The sequence below is a fragment of the Octopus sinensis genome, linkage group LG4 (assembly GCF_006345805.1).
Source record: "Octopus sinensis linkage group LG4, ASM634580v1, whole genome shotgun sequence".
NCBI classification, from domain to species: Eukaryota; Metazoa; Mollusca; class Cephalopoda; order Octopoda; family Octopodidae; genus Octopus; species Octopus sinensis.
The window spans coordinates 31,514,120-31,531,619 of record NC_043000.1 but is presented as its reverse complement, the minus strand read 5'-3'; the positions used below and the strand labels follow the sequence as shown (position 1 = coordinate 31,531,619).

At 36.1% G+C, this 17,500-nt stretch overlaps 1 protein-coding gene across 1 annotated transcript in view; it reads right to left on the bottom strand.

The window, feature by feature from the left end:
* Nucleotides 1-17,500, bottom strand: part of LOC115211000 (cyclic nucleotide-gated cation channel alpha-3-like) — a 386,628-nt gene that overhangs the window by 177,670 nt on the left and 191,458 nt on the right. The window lies entirely within an intron of this gene.

Here is a 17,500-nt window from a genome sequence, read left to right as displayed (position 1 = left end):
TTAACGTTTCCTTCTCGTCTCTGTTCGCGTTGTACCATACGGTTTATACATATCAATGGAGCCTGAAAGCGCCGGATCGCCGACTATGCAAGCCCGCCCGCTTACTGCACAATCAGAGCATGGAACCTGCAGTCCATCGCGTATGATTAAAATTCTTAAGCGATCGGGCTCTCGCACAGCACTTCATCCCTCGTAAAAACACTACACATAACAACCCTACACGAATGCATTCACCAATCTTTACACACATTTTCAGAGAACTTTTATAAGCTTACAGCATCTCAGAAATCTTTAAAGCCAAGGTACATAACTCTTTATAAGACCGTTTTTTTCGTTCGTTTTCTCTTTTTTCACAGCATCCAAAAGCCATATGCGGTCTTTTTACCTCCAGTAACAAAGAGCAGGTACATTAATTTTTGTCCCATGTCTGCTAGCTGTGACGAATACATGCTATTATATAACCGAGCTGTTATCTAACACCCGGTTTAACACGTAATGCAAAGCTGATTGGTAAAGTTGGCCTTAATTGGTATATAATACTAAACACTGATTAATACACCAATTCTATTGACAAATATGGGTACATATTTTTCTGATTTATGGATTCTTGAACGACTACACACATACACACACACGTATTTATAATATATGAGGAAAAAATCTATCAGAAAGGAATTCTAATCTTTTGATAAGCATAACAAATGCGCAACCGGTAAAAAGAACTTTCACCTAATTAAATTACTTAAATTACTTAAATTATTTTGTCAGCATTTTCTTCATTTCCTTTTTATATATATATATATATATATATATATATATATATATATATATATATTATATATATATATATATATATATATACGTGAGTTTTGTGTGCACACAAATTAAAGTATATTTGTCGATCAGATTTACATAGAAGTTCTCTATCTCACTCTTTCTCTCTCTCCCTCTCTTTCTCTGTATCTTTCCATGCATATCTCTAGCTCACTTTTCCTTCCTCTCTCTCTCTCTCTCTAAATGTCTATCTATCCCGCTTTCCTGTCATCTACCTCATTTTCTTCCATCTTTCTCTCTCTCTCTTTCTATCTGTCTATCTAAATTTATCTGCCTGTTTATCTGTCTGTTTATCTTTTTGGGCATCCTGTTATCCCATTCTCCTTCTCCCAACTCTCTTTCTGTCTGTCAGCCTGTCTCTCTTCCTCACTCTTGCTCTCACCCTCTTTGCATGACGTACACTGTTTTATATTTGTTGTTTGTTTTTGACATTAAAAAAAACAAAAACAAAAAGCATACGATTAAACCCCGCGTCAAACATCAAACGTCTTGAAGGATCGAGATTTCAGTGAATTTCCACTTAAATCAGTGAATCTTTAATCATAGTTGGCAACAACATCGTTGAAAGTAGCAGCCAGGCTAAGTAGACAACATAGCATCTACTTTACTCGCGATTTGCCATTCCCTCAACATGAAACTGGATAAGAAGCAAAGTCATTAACTAACATTCAAAATCTATTTAGGTAAAATAATGGAAGTAACAACAACAATAACAAAATTGATTTACACTTGGCGCCATCTCACATGAAATAAGATACGTTTTAGATGTATGACAGTAGCCACAGCATCATTCTCAAATACCGAAATATATGATCGTAATACAAATGGCGTTTTGAAAATAATCACAACATATAAATATTTGCTTGTCGATAAGAATATATTACTAGTTCGCTATTAATCATGGGGAACAGTGAAGAAGGAGAAATTAACACATCTTTCTTCAAACGTGTGGGATATAGTCTGGGAATGGGCATTCTGTCGTATTTGATATAAATATATACTTGCATAAATACTAGAGATTTGATCGAAATCTCCAGCGAGTAAACTTGCGATCCCTTGACGATAATGTAACCATAATTATTATTTCCGAGGTTCTGCTAGCTAGGAAACATGTGTAGCCTGGATTTTTCCTGATCTATTCCTTCAATTTGGATTTTTATTCGCATACATAGCAACCCTAGTTGCTAACCGTGAGCAACAACAAAACTTTTTTTTCAGCTTATCGAACTTCTATACGGGAAAACTTTACAACCTTCTACGCCAATAAACCACTATCGTCCCTGGAAGATGATTCTTATACCTTCTACGGACTGCTTGAAGCTTACTTCCTATACCTGGATCTTTTGGATCTTGCATTTGCATATCATTGTGTGTGTGTGTGTGTACTTATGTGCATGTTTTTTTAAGTAATATGGAATCTTATGCAACACTGAAATATGAAAAGAAATCTATAGAGATTAGCGAAATAACTTTTAAATATTTACAAGGAAAATTGAATGTTATTATTCTGTAATTTAAGTGCGAAAGTAGCACTTTTGAGTTCGGAGGGATTCGATTTGAAAACGAAAACAACTAGCAGAAACATCGCTTTGACTTCAATAAAAGAACTATTCGAAAGGTTCTAAAATAATGAAAGTAAAGAAATATGAAATAGCTTTGATTTGTGAGTTTTGGTAAACGTGGATTGTATTTCCAACTCCGCTTAACCCTGGAAAGCTGGGAAAGGGGTGTTGCTCTTTCACGATAACGCAAAACCCCCCATGTCCTGATATTACACCATCTAATTATCATCTTCCATAGCTGTGTAACATTATTTAAAGGGAGAAAAGTGTATTAATTGTGAAGATGTTTAGAATGATTATTGAATGTTTCTTTGCTTCGAAACCCGAAGAAATGTTACCGCCCTAGGGGCAAACAAGTTACCAAGTAAATAGGATTTTGTTACCAATAATGAAAGATAGATAGATAGATAGATAGATAGATAGATAGATAGATAGATAGATAGATAGATAGATAGATAGATAGACAGATAGATAGATAGATATAAGCCGTCCAATCATTGAATTCGTAGGCAAGGTGGGGTTGTAGTAGAGGAAAGGCCGGCCACTCAGTGTAATGTAGAAAACCGTGTATTACGAGAGAATATGTCTGAGGGAAAGAGAAACCCCAGAACAAGACTCGAGGATATAATAGTTACAAAAGCAGAGACCAAGCCGCCGGGGAATTTAAGATGCTTCGACTGTAACAATGTGAAACGCGCGACACAAAATGTTGAAGAGATTCTGAAATACATTCTGACAAAAGATCAAACGGAAACAAGGGACATGATCAGATCCGCTTCAGTTTTAGTTGCTGAACTAGTTGGAAAGAAAGAGAGGAAATCAGACGGAGAGGAGCCATGGTGGAAGCGAAGAGTTGAAGCCAAAATTAAAACTTTGCGTAAAGATCTGAGTCGCATAGCAGAATGGTCCAAAGGGCAATGGGAAAATGCTAAAAGGTGCAAGGGCATATCTTGACGCGAAATGCCAAATAGAAAAGAAAGGGTTCAAAACTGTTATCGAAATCCTAAAACAACGTATGAAGACGAATACATTAAAGGTGCAACGCTACACTGATCGCATATCGCAGTTCCATCAAAAGAGGTTATTCTCAAATAACCAGAGACAGTTTTGTAAGAGCTTAGTAGGAGATACAGAACATAATATACCTCCAGAAGCAGAGGAAACCTGCCAATTTTGGAATAACATTTGGGGCAAAGAATTTTCCCACAACCACAATGCTGAGTGGATTTATTCCATGAGATCTGCAAAAATTTGCATTACTTGGAACTGCGTAAAATACTATCTGAGGTCTTTGTTATGATTTGTCAGAAAGTACAAATGCCCGGTACAAACAATATCTTCACTCAACAACATCATGATATTGGATACTGTGTGATATTTAAATAATAATAATAATAATAATAATGAGACATGGAAATAGAGGTAACTCGAATGTGACACCCTAGGCATCACACCAACATGAACTTCACCCAGAGACCTCAAGAGACAACTCTCTTGAGGTCTCTGGGTGAGACTTGGAGTCAACTTGTATAAACACAAAGCAAAAGTCAAACATAAAATAATAACTAGCCAATGTGATGAAAAATAGTGTTGACCCAAAGTGCCGATTCTGGAACTATGAGATAGAAATAGTGGACCACCTAATCTCCGGATGGAAGGTCTTAACACCTGTAGAATACAAATCAAGATTTGACAGAGTTGGTCAATATCTATATTGGATAATGTGTCGACATTATAAAATCAAAACTGCTGACAAGTGGTACGAACACCGCCTGAGGCTGTAACTGAGGGAGAAAATGTAACTATTCTTTGGGACTTCCCAGTATGTACATACCGGACCATCAAAGCAAATAAACCAGATATTGTTGCGAAAGATCAAAAGAATAAAGTCTATTTATTGATCGGCATGTGACGACAATATCTCGGCAAAAAGAATTTGACGAGTTCAGAAAATATAACAATTTGATAATGGAAAAGATGTGGCATCTCAAGACAGTTACAACACCAGTGATTGTAGGAGCAATTGGAATGATAAAAAAAGGAACTGAAAATTATTTAAGAATGATCCCTGGCTTACCATCCATACAAGAAGTGCAAAAGGTTGTCTTAACTGGTATGTGACAGGTATCAAGAAGAACATCGTCACTGTGAATTTTGCTTCCCCACCCACCTTTATTTTATTTGTTTACTTTTCGATTTTTGTATTTTTTCCTTTTACTCTCTGTCTTCCCCCTTTTCTCTATTACATGACTCTGTAAATGAACAATATCGCGTGCTTGTTTTATTGGCCTATCAATGTATACAGCACGTTTCTCTGTCCTATGTGTGAGGAAGACACTCGGCAAGAAATGGAAACGGAATTGATAGATGCTAATGAAAATTATAATAATAATAATAATAATAATAATAATAATAATAATAATAATAATAATAATAATAATAATAAATGAACTTGCTAGCGGAGTAAATGTTAAGACGAAACAAGCTAGAAAAATCTAGCAAAAATATAAAATCGCAAACTTTATAAACCTACGTCAAACCAACGAACTAGTGAAACCACGAATACAACTGAAAGCCCAACGGCTTCGAAGGTAAGACAAAAGAATCGAATTTTATCGACAAAAAATGGCATTCAGGACGGATGCAAAGAAATTTCATAGGGAAATTGGCAAAAACAAGATAGAAGTAAAGGAAGCAACTAAGACGGAGGAAATTGAAAAGTTCTAGAAGAAGATCTGGAGCAACAAAATAGAACATAACGTTAAAACTGACTGGATAGAGCGTGAGAAAGTGAGATTGGATGAAGTTGAAGAGCAGAAATGGGAAGGAACAGGAGTAGAAGAACTTAGAAAGTTTCACAAATGGAAAACCCCAGGAATGGACCGGATCCCTAACTTCTGGCTGAATTGTTTGACAGAAGTATGCCAATATTTTGCTGCATCCCCAACTGATGTCATCCACAACCCAGAGCAAATACTTGCCTGATTGACTGAAGGAACAACACACCTTGTACCAAAAATTGAAGACACGAAAAATCCAAAGAACGACCGACCAATTACATCTTCAAGTTCTTCACATCCATATTAACGCTTTCCTTGAACAGAGATCAATCCTTCCACAAACTCAAAAAGGTTGTAAAAAGAATTCTTATGGATGCAAAGATCAATTACTCATAAATAAAATGATTTCAGGAGAAAAACAAAGCACCTTAGTATAACATTGATAAACTAGAGGAAAGCGTTTGATAGTGACCCACGTAACTGGGTACTCAAGGCCCTTGAGATATACAAGATCTCTCCTGTAGTCTACAAATTCTTACAAAGTAGCATGGCCAAGAGGAATACACCACACACACACACACGTGTGTGTGTGTGTGCGGTTATATGTGTATGCATATCGGGAAAGAGAGAGAGAGAGAAGTGGGGAGTGGAAAGTCAAATCTCAGCTGCCGGAATCATTGAGTGCCCATCCACAACGGATTTTCAGACACTTTTCTGCGAAAAACATTAGCTTGTGCCTGCAATATACTTATTCCGTTCTTCGTTAGCCACTTCATCTAACGGTAGTTATCATGGTAAGATATATTTCATTAACATGCGAGGTAACAACACTGTATAATCCCACATTATTTCCTCTCACTTTCAACTCTTCAACCAACCACAGTTCAGTCTACGATGCTAGACACAGCAACCTGCGATCACCTATCAGGGAGATCCAAACATCTTACATGACCAAGACAATATCACAGTTGGTTCTCTTTTGAAGCGAGAGAATATTTTAATCCAGATCTTTTACTTATCTTTTATAAACTCATACAAACTCATACACCTAGAATCGTATCCACAACACTCACAGATAAATATTTTTGAAATCTGATGCCGTCCTTCTGTATAAACCATTAAGCGGAGCTCCGTCGGTTACGACGACGAGGGTTCCAGTTGATCCGATCAACGGAACAGCCTGTTCGTAAAATTAACGTGCAAGTGGCTGAGCACTCCACAGATACGTGTACCCTTAATGTAGTTCTCGGGGAGATTCAGCGTGACACAGAGTGTAACAAGGCTGGCCCCTTTGAAATATAGGTACAATAAAAACAGGAACAGTGAAAATTGTGGTGAAAGAATACAACAGGGTTCGCCACCCCGCCTAACGGAGCCTCGTGGAGATTTAGGTGCTTTCGCTCAATAAACACTCACAACGCCCGGTCTGGGAATCGAAACCGCGATCGTATGATCGCGAGTCCGCTGCCCTAAACACTGGGCCATTTCGCCTCCACTATAAATCATTACATAAGTTGTATCGCAAAAATAGTTTTCTTCTTTACGTCGAGGAAATGGTTGAGATTTGAACAAAAACTGACTCAGTTAACACACACATTTGAAGACTCACACATCAGGGATGGTACCACTGCTTTATTCATCAACATACACCAATTCTTAGCTCACTGAACCAACTTTTTCTTGTCAGGCACTTGTAAATGGCTCTCATTCAGCTATCTGTATATTCCTTCCAAACCCACCTTACACTTTGGGCTTTATTTTTCTTGTTAAACCAGCTGCTTTCTACATTCCAGGCCTGACACTAAGCATTCTTCTTCTCCAGAAATGTAGACCTCTAGTTCAGTACGCTCTTCGTTTGTATTTTACCTGAATACATTGAGTTCTAGCCTTAATAACAGGGTTCCTTGCTTTCTAAATTTAAGGGTGCTCTACTATTTTATATACACGTCAAACCATTGCTACACACAACCTTCGGGATTCCGTACTAAACTCTATATTTCTGTTAACTTCATCCCTCGAAGACATTCCCCAGCCGCATTTTCACTTAAATGACTGGTTTACAACATTTCAAATCAAACATTAACGGCACCAAACCTATACCAGCTACTTAAATCTCCGAACCTCGCAAAAGCCTAAAGCAAATATGAACGCTACCCCTATCTCTGCTATTAAAATAGTGAGACAATATGGTTTATAGAAGCGTAAATATAAATTCAAAACCAGTGTGGGCTTGCGATGATAAATCTTTTGAAATTCACCCATCTATGAAAAAATCTCATAAAGATATATGACAAATTATTAAAATGTGTAAACCTGGAAAAGATTTTTGCTTTCAGCAGAATACACTTCAAGGAGAAGCTGTTTCTAGCTGTACTTGATATATATATATATATATATATATAATATATATAATATATATATATATATTATATATATATATATATATATATATATATTATATATATATATATATATATATGTATAAGATATATAGATATGTCTTGTGTGTGTGCGTGCGTGCGTATATGTATGTATGTACATATGTATAAACGTATGTATGAAGATATATATATGTGAGTATATGTGTGTATGTATGTATATTTGTACAAATGTATACGTATATGTATGTAACAGGCATAACTATACATTTTTATGTAAGTTGGTTATAAAATAACTTTTAAGGAGTCCATAACTTTCCAAAAATATTTTATAGTTCTACGACAAATAAAGCTAAGAGTTGTGTAAATAATGGGTTTTTATGATGGAATTCATTATAAGTTTTCCTTCTATGAAACAATGTACCATACTGTGATGTAGAAATGAACAGATTTACTGCGGAGTTTTCTTGAAATCTGCAGATTTAATCACAAATGAAGTCTTTCAGGTGTACAATTGTGCCTATACTTCTTCAATAAATACAAAATAGAAAAATATACCCATAAAAGAATTCGCCTGAGTAAATATGTGATTTGTTCTGTGTAACATAATGGAAAATGTAGTGAAACGAATAACTAACGCCATTTAGAGAAATGAAATGTTTAGATATTAACACCAAAAATATTTAGACATATTTGTTATTACGAGCAGAAGTCGAGCAAGGTCTGTGCCATAGATCTTTCTGTTTCTTTGCTTCTTGGTTTTTTCTTTCATTTTTGTTTTGAAGTCTCTTGTTTCAGACATTTTGAAATAGTTCCAATTATTGATCTATTGTTGCGATCGAACCCTAATGAGTGATTAAAGATTATTGTTACTTGGTCAACGAAACCCCGACCCTAGATATGTATACAATGCTTCTTCACTGTTGAGGACCAGTTTGCTAAGCGTGAAGTTTAGTGGTTTGGGTAGACAGGATTTTCTCCACTGTCCACCCTATTTGAGGAATTCATAAAGATTCTGGCGATGACCAAGGCAAAAGTAATTAAAAGAAAGATTTTAGTTTCTCTAGATTCATCTCCAGTGGAGTGCCTAACTACCCACTGGGTTTGTTCATGGGACTACTGTTTGATGTGAAACCATAGGGCAATGACTCTCATACTGACGAATACCGAACTCCATCATCACCACCAAAAACGAAAATTTCACCTCTCTCCTCTATTCTTTTGATGCGAAAACAAAATAGAGCTTGCATTTATGTAATTCTGTTTCTTTCTTCGCTATAGTGTTGAATAAATTCAAAATGGTTAATCCCATCTTTGTGAAATACCTTAGTCGCTTTGCTCCAAGCTATTCAAAGATGTTGTAAGCTTTTCTTTTGATGTGACTAAAGTTATCGTAGTGTAGGGAACCCGTCTGCATATTCAGCATGTACCTCATGGTCACAAGGGTTTCGCTCCTTGAGAGTTCGCCAACAGAACGGTTCCTTCTTTCGTCAATCAACAATTTTGAGTTGTTCTCATTTGCTATGGTCTCAGTTGCTATCCCTAGTGGGTCCCTTCAGTTGTTTGGGTTCCAAAATCAATCTTCTGCATAAAATAGTGCACCGATCTTGCTGGGTAACCGCAGCAACCGTTTGAATGGGGACTCAGGCTATATTCCATTCTTTGATAAAAGCCTGAACATCCGAGTTCTGATATTGATAGTTGGTGAGAAATGTGAAGTTTGTCCTTCGAAGTCACAGTCAGTTGGAACACAATGAATGTGCTTCATACTCCTCGATAGAAGCACCATGTCTGGTCAAAGTATTAATATATCTTTTGGAAAGATGAGTCTAGGTTTCAGATACATTTGCATCTGCCAATTAGGGAGTTAATGCAGAATATAAAATGGCTCTCCCCCGCCCCAGCTGCTTTTGGATTAACGGCCTTATCTATCTGAGTAATCCGTTCGTTGGAGATGCTAAATGCTCCACCTTTTTCAATCCTCCCAGCATCCTTCCTATGAGAAATACCAAAACACGGTTGATATTTTTAGCAGGTCAAACGATGATATAAAGGTATAGTACTTAAAAGGTGGACGCAGTTTATCAATTACAGTGGAACCTCTGTTACGAATTTAATTCGTTCCTGAAAGCAGTTCGTCACCCGAAATGTTCGTAAACCGAAACCATAGGAAATTTAAGAGAAGACACGGTGAATTTGAGCCGTGATGTGCACTGAACAAAAACTAAACAGCAGCCGACGCTCTCCCGTTGATATTTCCAGCTGGTTGCCAGTCATTGTTACCGGTTTGCGTATTCGTAACGTGCGACGCCGTAATCCTTCATAAACCGGTTTGTTCGTGATGTGAGGCGTTCGTAAACCGAAATTCTACTGTACTGGCGGCAGGAGTAATCAACTATCGACATTTCTTCTTGATTTGACATCTTATTCTCATGTCTTACTTCATAGCCACATAGCAATATAGTTCTCTCGTCATATCAACCGCTCACTAATTGCATTATTTATCAAATATATGAGACGAGAGATTCCATTAACTGCGGAATTAATAAAGCAGAAGCCAGGCAATCAACGGTTTCGTCCACTCTATAAAAAGTATGGAGACATGCACGGGCATAAAATATTGTAAATAACTAACGGTCACATGATGAACTTAGCTTAATCAATTTTGTAGAAGCGTGCACACACCCATATGAAGATACATGCACACACCCATATGAATCTGACTGTGTATATATATATATATATATATATACATATATAGATATATGCATATATATATATAGATATATGCATATATATATATATATATATATATATAATATATATATATATACATATATATACATATATATATATATACATTATATATATACATATATATATATATAATATATATATATATATATATATATATATATATATAATATATATATATACATATAGATATATGCATATACATATATAGATATATGCATATATATATATATATATATGCATATATATATATACATACATATAGATATATGGATACATATACATAAATACATATACATATGCGTGTATATATATATATATATATATACACACACATACACATATATAAAAACGAATATAACACACATACATGTATCCGTGCATACACGTATACATTTATATTTACTTATGTGTATATAAATATACATACATGTATAAACACGTGTGTGCGTGTGTGTATGCATGTGTAATGTATGTATGTATAAATATATAGACATTCATATATATTTATAGAAATACACACTCACAGACATATGTGTGTGTATGTCCATCTACCCTCCACAAAAACATATGCATTTAAATATGTATATATATTATATAAATGTGTGTGTGTGTGTGTGTGTTGTGTGTGTGTGTGTGTGTTCTATTCCATATAGCTCCCACACACATACAGAAAAATATATATGAAATGTTGCAATATTAAAGAACGAAAACGTTAATTTTCACAGTTTGTTCTGTGTTTTATTAATGTTGGAAATTAGGTTTTCATTATTTCTTTTTGATTGGTGCGTTTCACGGCACCACGTTAAATATGTTCCTGTCTACAATATATTTATATATTCTCCTGCAACATATGCGACATATTTAATTAATAATTATGATGGATCTTCATCACATTGCTACATTTCTTCTCACTATTGCAAATATGTGACAACGAATAATTAAAATTCTTTTTCTCTTTCTTCGAGTGCAATCTGCACCAAGAAAAATATAGACAAGCTACTCGGTACGTGTGACTAAATAGAATATATTCATACACACACACACACACACACACACACACACACATATATATATTTTCTTTTCCAATTTAATCTCGAGAACTCCGGGGTACCATCATTTTGACTATGTATATATTTATATATATTTTTTCTCTCCTTTTTTCTGTCTTTTTTCTCTCCTTTTTGTTTCTCTCCTTGTTTTTTTCTGTGTCCCTTTCTGTAGAAGAGCGTAGGCTCGAAACATAAAAGACTTTTTCTATTCCTGAGCGTTATACTAATACATCTGTTTGTTTTGTACACCACCTGCCTTCGTCTTTTGTTTGTTTCGTTAACTCTCTCTCTCTCTCTCTATATATATATATATTGAGTAGACAGTTCAAAAACACGGGAGGTTCGTCAAATGAATGAATGATTCCAGAAAGTTCTTCTAAGGCCATACGATTAACAATAGAGAAATAAATAATAGGCGCAGGCGTGGCTGTGAGATAAGAAGCTTGCTTCCCAACCACAGTGGACCGGGTTTAGTCCCCATTGCGTAAAACCTTGGACAAGTGTCTTCTATAGCCTCAGGCCGACAAAGCCTTGTAATAGGTTTGATAGACGGAAACTGAAAGAAGCCCATCGTATATATATGTGGGTATATATATATATATATATGTGTGTGTGTGTGTGTTAGTGTCTGTGTTCGTCTCCCCATCCACTGCTTGACAACTGTTGCTAGTGTGTTTACGTCTCCGTAACTTAGCGGCTCGATAAAAGAGACCGATAGAATAAGTACCAGGCTTATAAAGGAAAGAAGTACTGTGATCATAATATTTCGGCAAAAGAATTGGATAAGCTCAGAAAATATAAAGATTTGCTGATTAACATCGAAAAGATGAGGCATCCAGACGGTTACAACACCAGTGATTGTAGGAGCACTTGGAATGATATGGAAATGATAATTATTTGAGAATGATCCCTAGCCTACCATCCACCCAGGAAGTGCAAAATATTGTCTTAACTGGTTCGTCACACATATTGAGAAGTGCATTGTCGCTGTGAATTTGTCGCTGAAGAACCAAAACAAACCCTGACATCATAACCTCACGACACTGGACGATTCCGTGAAGTTTCATCTTTTTCACGCCATACCTATGTTAGTAGTTGTACCTTTATACATAAAGACTTTGTTACTGACATAGAAAATTAATGAACGTAGAATACAACTACGTGTATTACAACCAATGAAATATTTCGCGTAATATAAGAGAAATTTGTGAAAATACTGTTAAGTGCGATGGTGCCTTTTTTTTATGTGCTCCCTCCTCCTTTCTCCCTTCACAACCTAACTACTCTACTGTTCATTTTCCTTTCATACCAGTTTCATTCCGCCTCGTAAATAACGAGGCAGATCAAACCTTAATATAACACGTTTTGATATTTAAAAAAATTATTTTTAAGATTAATTAATAAGGTTTGAAATGTCGACAAATTTGATTATTCTCCAAATACAAATTTAATTATTCTCGTAGTTGGTGGCATAAAAGGCGCACAGTCGAATGAAGCTTAACTCAATTGCAGCAGCGTATATTCAGTAAAAAGTATTTTCAGTGCATTAAAGCATGTAATATGAACCCAGATTCGAAAATAGGAACCTGTGTGAACTCTTAAGGGCTTTTAGAATTTTTTTTTCGTCTGAAATACCACTAAATATGGTATTTAGCAAACAACTTGTACATGCAAGTGATACCAGTCGAAAGCTCCGCATATCGGAAGCCAGCAAGCGTATGGAGTCATCAGGAGAGAATGCGCGCCGTTTCGGGGCCTACCTCTCGACAGCATCAATGCGCACCCCCCCCCCTGAAATGAATCCCCGTTTGCTAGGTCAACTGGTTATCAGATATAACTCAATATTCTTCTAACCATCGCTCATCGTCTCTTTTTAACCAAATCCAGTGGCTAGCCCTTTCCACTGTAGTTTGGATATCACTCATGGTGGTATTTGCTTTACGATGAGTTAGGCCTAACGATAACAACAGTTGTCTCACACTGTATCTAACGAATCATTTACATCGAACTTCGATTGGAAAATGCTCCGCTTTCCAGCCCGCGTCTTCACATTCCCCGAGGAGGTTTACATGACGGACAATCTTTCGAGCCCGAGCGGCGTCCATGTTATCTTCATGAGGAACCGTTAACGCAACTAGATTTACCACTTTCTTTCATACCATATTATGATATCCGGATTCTTCGTAATTGTGTTGGGAAAGAATCCTTGGCACCCTGGTAAATCTGCAGCCACCACCCAATAGCCGTTCCATTTTTCATTGCTCACAAGAAGTTTCTTCTTGATACGGATCTACCGTCCTGGCCGCACGAAGGTAATGAAATCTCTGGTTGTTTCTTTCAATGAATTTTGGCCACTGTTGATGAGAGCAATTTGGTTCTTTATAGCATCGAAAATAACTTTAGGGACCAGATTGTGTCTTCATGTATATCTGTTCAATGCCAGTAAACAGTTGGAAAGAATATGTTTCAGTGTTCCTACCGCATTTGCATATATCATTCCCTCAGAAGTTCCATCTTGCTAGATTTGTAGGTGATGACAGAACATGAGAGGATGAACGAATCAGAAAACTTCGCCGAGATTTTGGTCCACCTCCATATCTCATTCCAACTTATTTTTGTTTTCAACATGTTCCTCCTATCTGTCCTTGTTGAGGGAAGTGAATCAAATGAAGCTCTCTTCTCTCTGCTTCCCTTGTTTTGAAGCTGTTGCTAACAACAGATCTGCGTTCGTTCCGCATCATACTTGCAAACGGTCTGAACCGATCTGCGCCAAAACCAACCCCTTCCGATGAATTTGCGATGCACCCACCATATCTTGGTGTGTAAGAAATGACAGAATGTCATCAGTCTCTGCTTCTGCTTTCCACTTCCTGGCTGTTTTCACATCTGATGGATTACGCCTGATTTCCACGTCCTTCGACTCTCTCAGCATCATCTTTCGTACCTTCCCCAGTTTATAAATTTCGACTAGTTTATACATTTTCAGTGCATTAAAGCATGTAATATGAGCCCAGTTTCGCATATAGGAACCTGTGTGAACTTTCATGAACTTAAAATTTTTTTTATTTTTAAGTCTGAAATACCATTAAATATGGTATGATATCAACTTCAAAACAAAAATGATTCGGCAGATACTGCGATACAATTTGATGCAAGTGAATTTGATATTTGAACAATAAATAAAAACGAAGACAAGCATCTGAGTCGGTTGGCTTTTAGCAACTTCAAAACAACGTGTACTTATGTCATGAATGACATTATCGAAAGGAAGGAAAACGTTCTATCTCAGATAAGAATCTGTTCAAACGCCTTTTGAAGACATCCACTCCACGCCTCAAAAAATCACCGAATTTCTGAGGTTTTTTGGCAGATGCATATATATATATATCTATATATATATATATATGTGCGTCTGTGTGTATGCGTCAGTGTTTGTAAATATATACACACACACACATTTATATATAATAAATTGGTAATAATAATAATAATAATAATAATAATAATAATAATAATAATAATAATAATAATAAGAAGAAGAAGAAGAAGAAGAAGAAGTAGAAGAAGAAGAAGAAGAAGAAGAATGCTAGACGAAATGCGAGAAATTCTCTTTAGTTCATTTATATCTTTTTTCACATACAGAAAGTTATTTTCAAGATATTAGATTGAAATAAACTAAAATAAAAGAAATAGAATATTATGTTATTGCATTCAAGAATCTTTCGCCGTCCCGCGCTTGAAAATGCTTGAGCTTATATATATATATACATATATATAGATATAGATATATATATACATATATTATATATATATATATATATATATATATATATATATATATATACATATATATATATATATATATATATATATATATATATAATCTAATATATATATCTATATATCTATCTATATATATATATATCTATATATCTATATATATATATATTATAGATATGATATATATATAGATAGATGATAGATAGATAGATAGATAGATAGATAGATAGATAGATAGATAGATAGGTAGGTAGGTAGGTACGTACGTACATACATACATACATACAGACAGAAAAATAGATAGATAGATAGATATAGATAGATAGATAGATAGATGAAGATAGATAGATAGATAGATAGATAGATAGATAGATAGATAGATAGATAGATAGATATTTACCTACATACATAGATAATATAGATAGATACATACATATATAAATATATATATAATGAAAGCCGTCATGTACGGATGGATAACTGTCAAGTATGTAGGATGAACCCACAGGTCAACTGTCAGATTGGGAATGTAGAACAACATGCATTGAGGATATAACACATAGCATAAAGGAGCGGAAAGGTGAGCGTTGGCGGGAGCTCAAATAGGAAAGAAGCTTGTCAGTGGTCTACCAATATGCTCAATTAGAACATAGAGTCTCGGTTAATAACAAAGATGTTAAGGTATTATCAACATATATAACAGACACGTCACTTTGACAGATTACAGAGGTCATACACATAGTAATTGACAGGCCGAGCCTCAACTGAAAACAGCAATAGAGCAATAACTTCCCTTCACACTGCGCAACATGATGACTAAAGTCAGAATGAGAAAAAAAAGACACAGATAAAAGAAGTATCATACATACACTCAAAAAACACACACAAGGCACACATACACGTACTTAAGAGGGAATGAGAGAAAAATTGAGAAATACATAAGTAAATGAATGAATAAAATAAAATTAAATAGAGGACATACACTGTGGACACACACACACAACACACATATACGAAACATATAGACAGGGGCACACGTGCACACAGAGATACAGGCGCAAACGCATGCGCAGATAACGATACACACCACAGAAAGGTGATTTCTCTTTTCCCTTTGCTTTTATTTCTCTCTTTAACTTCAAATCCTCTTCTTCAAACACTCATGCGTCGAAATCCACGAGTACGACCATTACACACACACACACACACACACACACACACACCACACACACACACACACACACACACAAACTCACATAAATATTACATATATACAAATATATATATATATGTATGTACATATAAACACACACATGCAAGTATGCATACATAGATGCGTACATTCATGCATTTTTACATATTTTAAGTGTTTATGTTGGTGTGCATGCCTTTGTATTGGTGTAGATATGTGTTAGAACATATGCAAGTGTAGCGAAGATATACGTATACATACATGCATACATACAGAGAGGATTTGAAAGCAATAAAAATATGTTAATAAGTAAGAATAAATATTTGAATAGAATGAAAAGAGACAAAACCGAAGAGGATTAATAACTTTTTCTCACCGCTTTCCTCTTCTTTCATACAACAACGACAAAATCGGTGCTTTTGTTGTCGTTGCTGTTGCAGTTGAGCGAACGGTCTTCGTCCCAGAGCTCGCAAGATGGGAGAAGTCCGAAACGTGGTCCTTTGCTATTCGTAAGACCCGCAGAAGAGAGAGCAGGTCAACCCCCGACACTGAGAGCATCGACGGATGGATGAATGCGCATCCAGGCTCAGCGGTTGCATCCAGGCTCAGGAAGAAAGAGTGAGAGAAAGTTGGTGCGAAAGAGTACAACAGGGGTCGCCACCACCTCTTGCCGGAGCCTCGTGGAGCTTTAGGTGTTTTCGCTCAATAAACACACACAACGCCCGGTCTGGGAATCGAAACCGCGAGCCTCAGACCGCGAGTCCGCTGCCCTAACCACTGGGCCATTGCACCTCCACTGTCGTCGCTCTTGACGATGGTGGTGGTGACAAGGAGATGGAACTGTTAATACCAGATAATAAACAGTTCTAAACATGTCTCTTTTGATGAACAACCGCCTCCATTGGTTGTGGGAATACCGAAAGAGTTAAAAGGAAAGTACTTGAAATAAAAGGAAACTGATGGGATTAATTGGTGACATGAGTAGAACGACCAAAATTAGATAAGTCCGCGCGCGTATGTACGTGTCTGTATTTGTATGCTTCTCTATGTTGGAGACATATGTATATCTTGGTGTACACACGCGCGCGCACGCATGCACGCATACACACACACACACACACACATGTATATATATATACGCGAGCTGGCAGAAACGTTAGCACGCCGG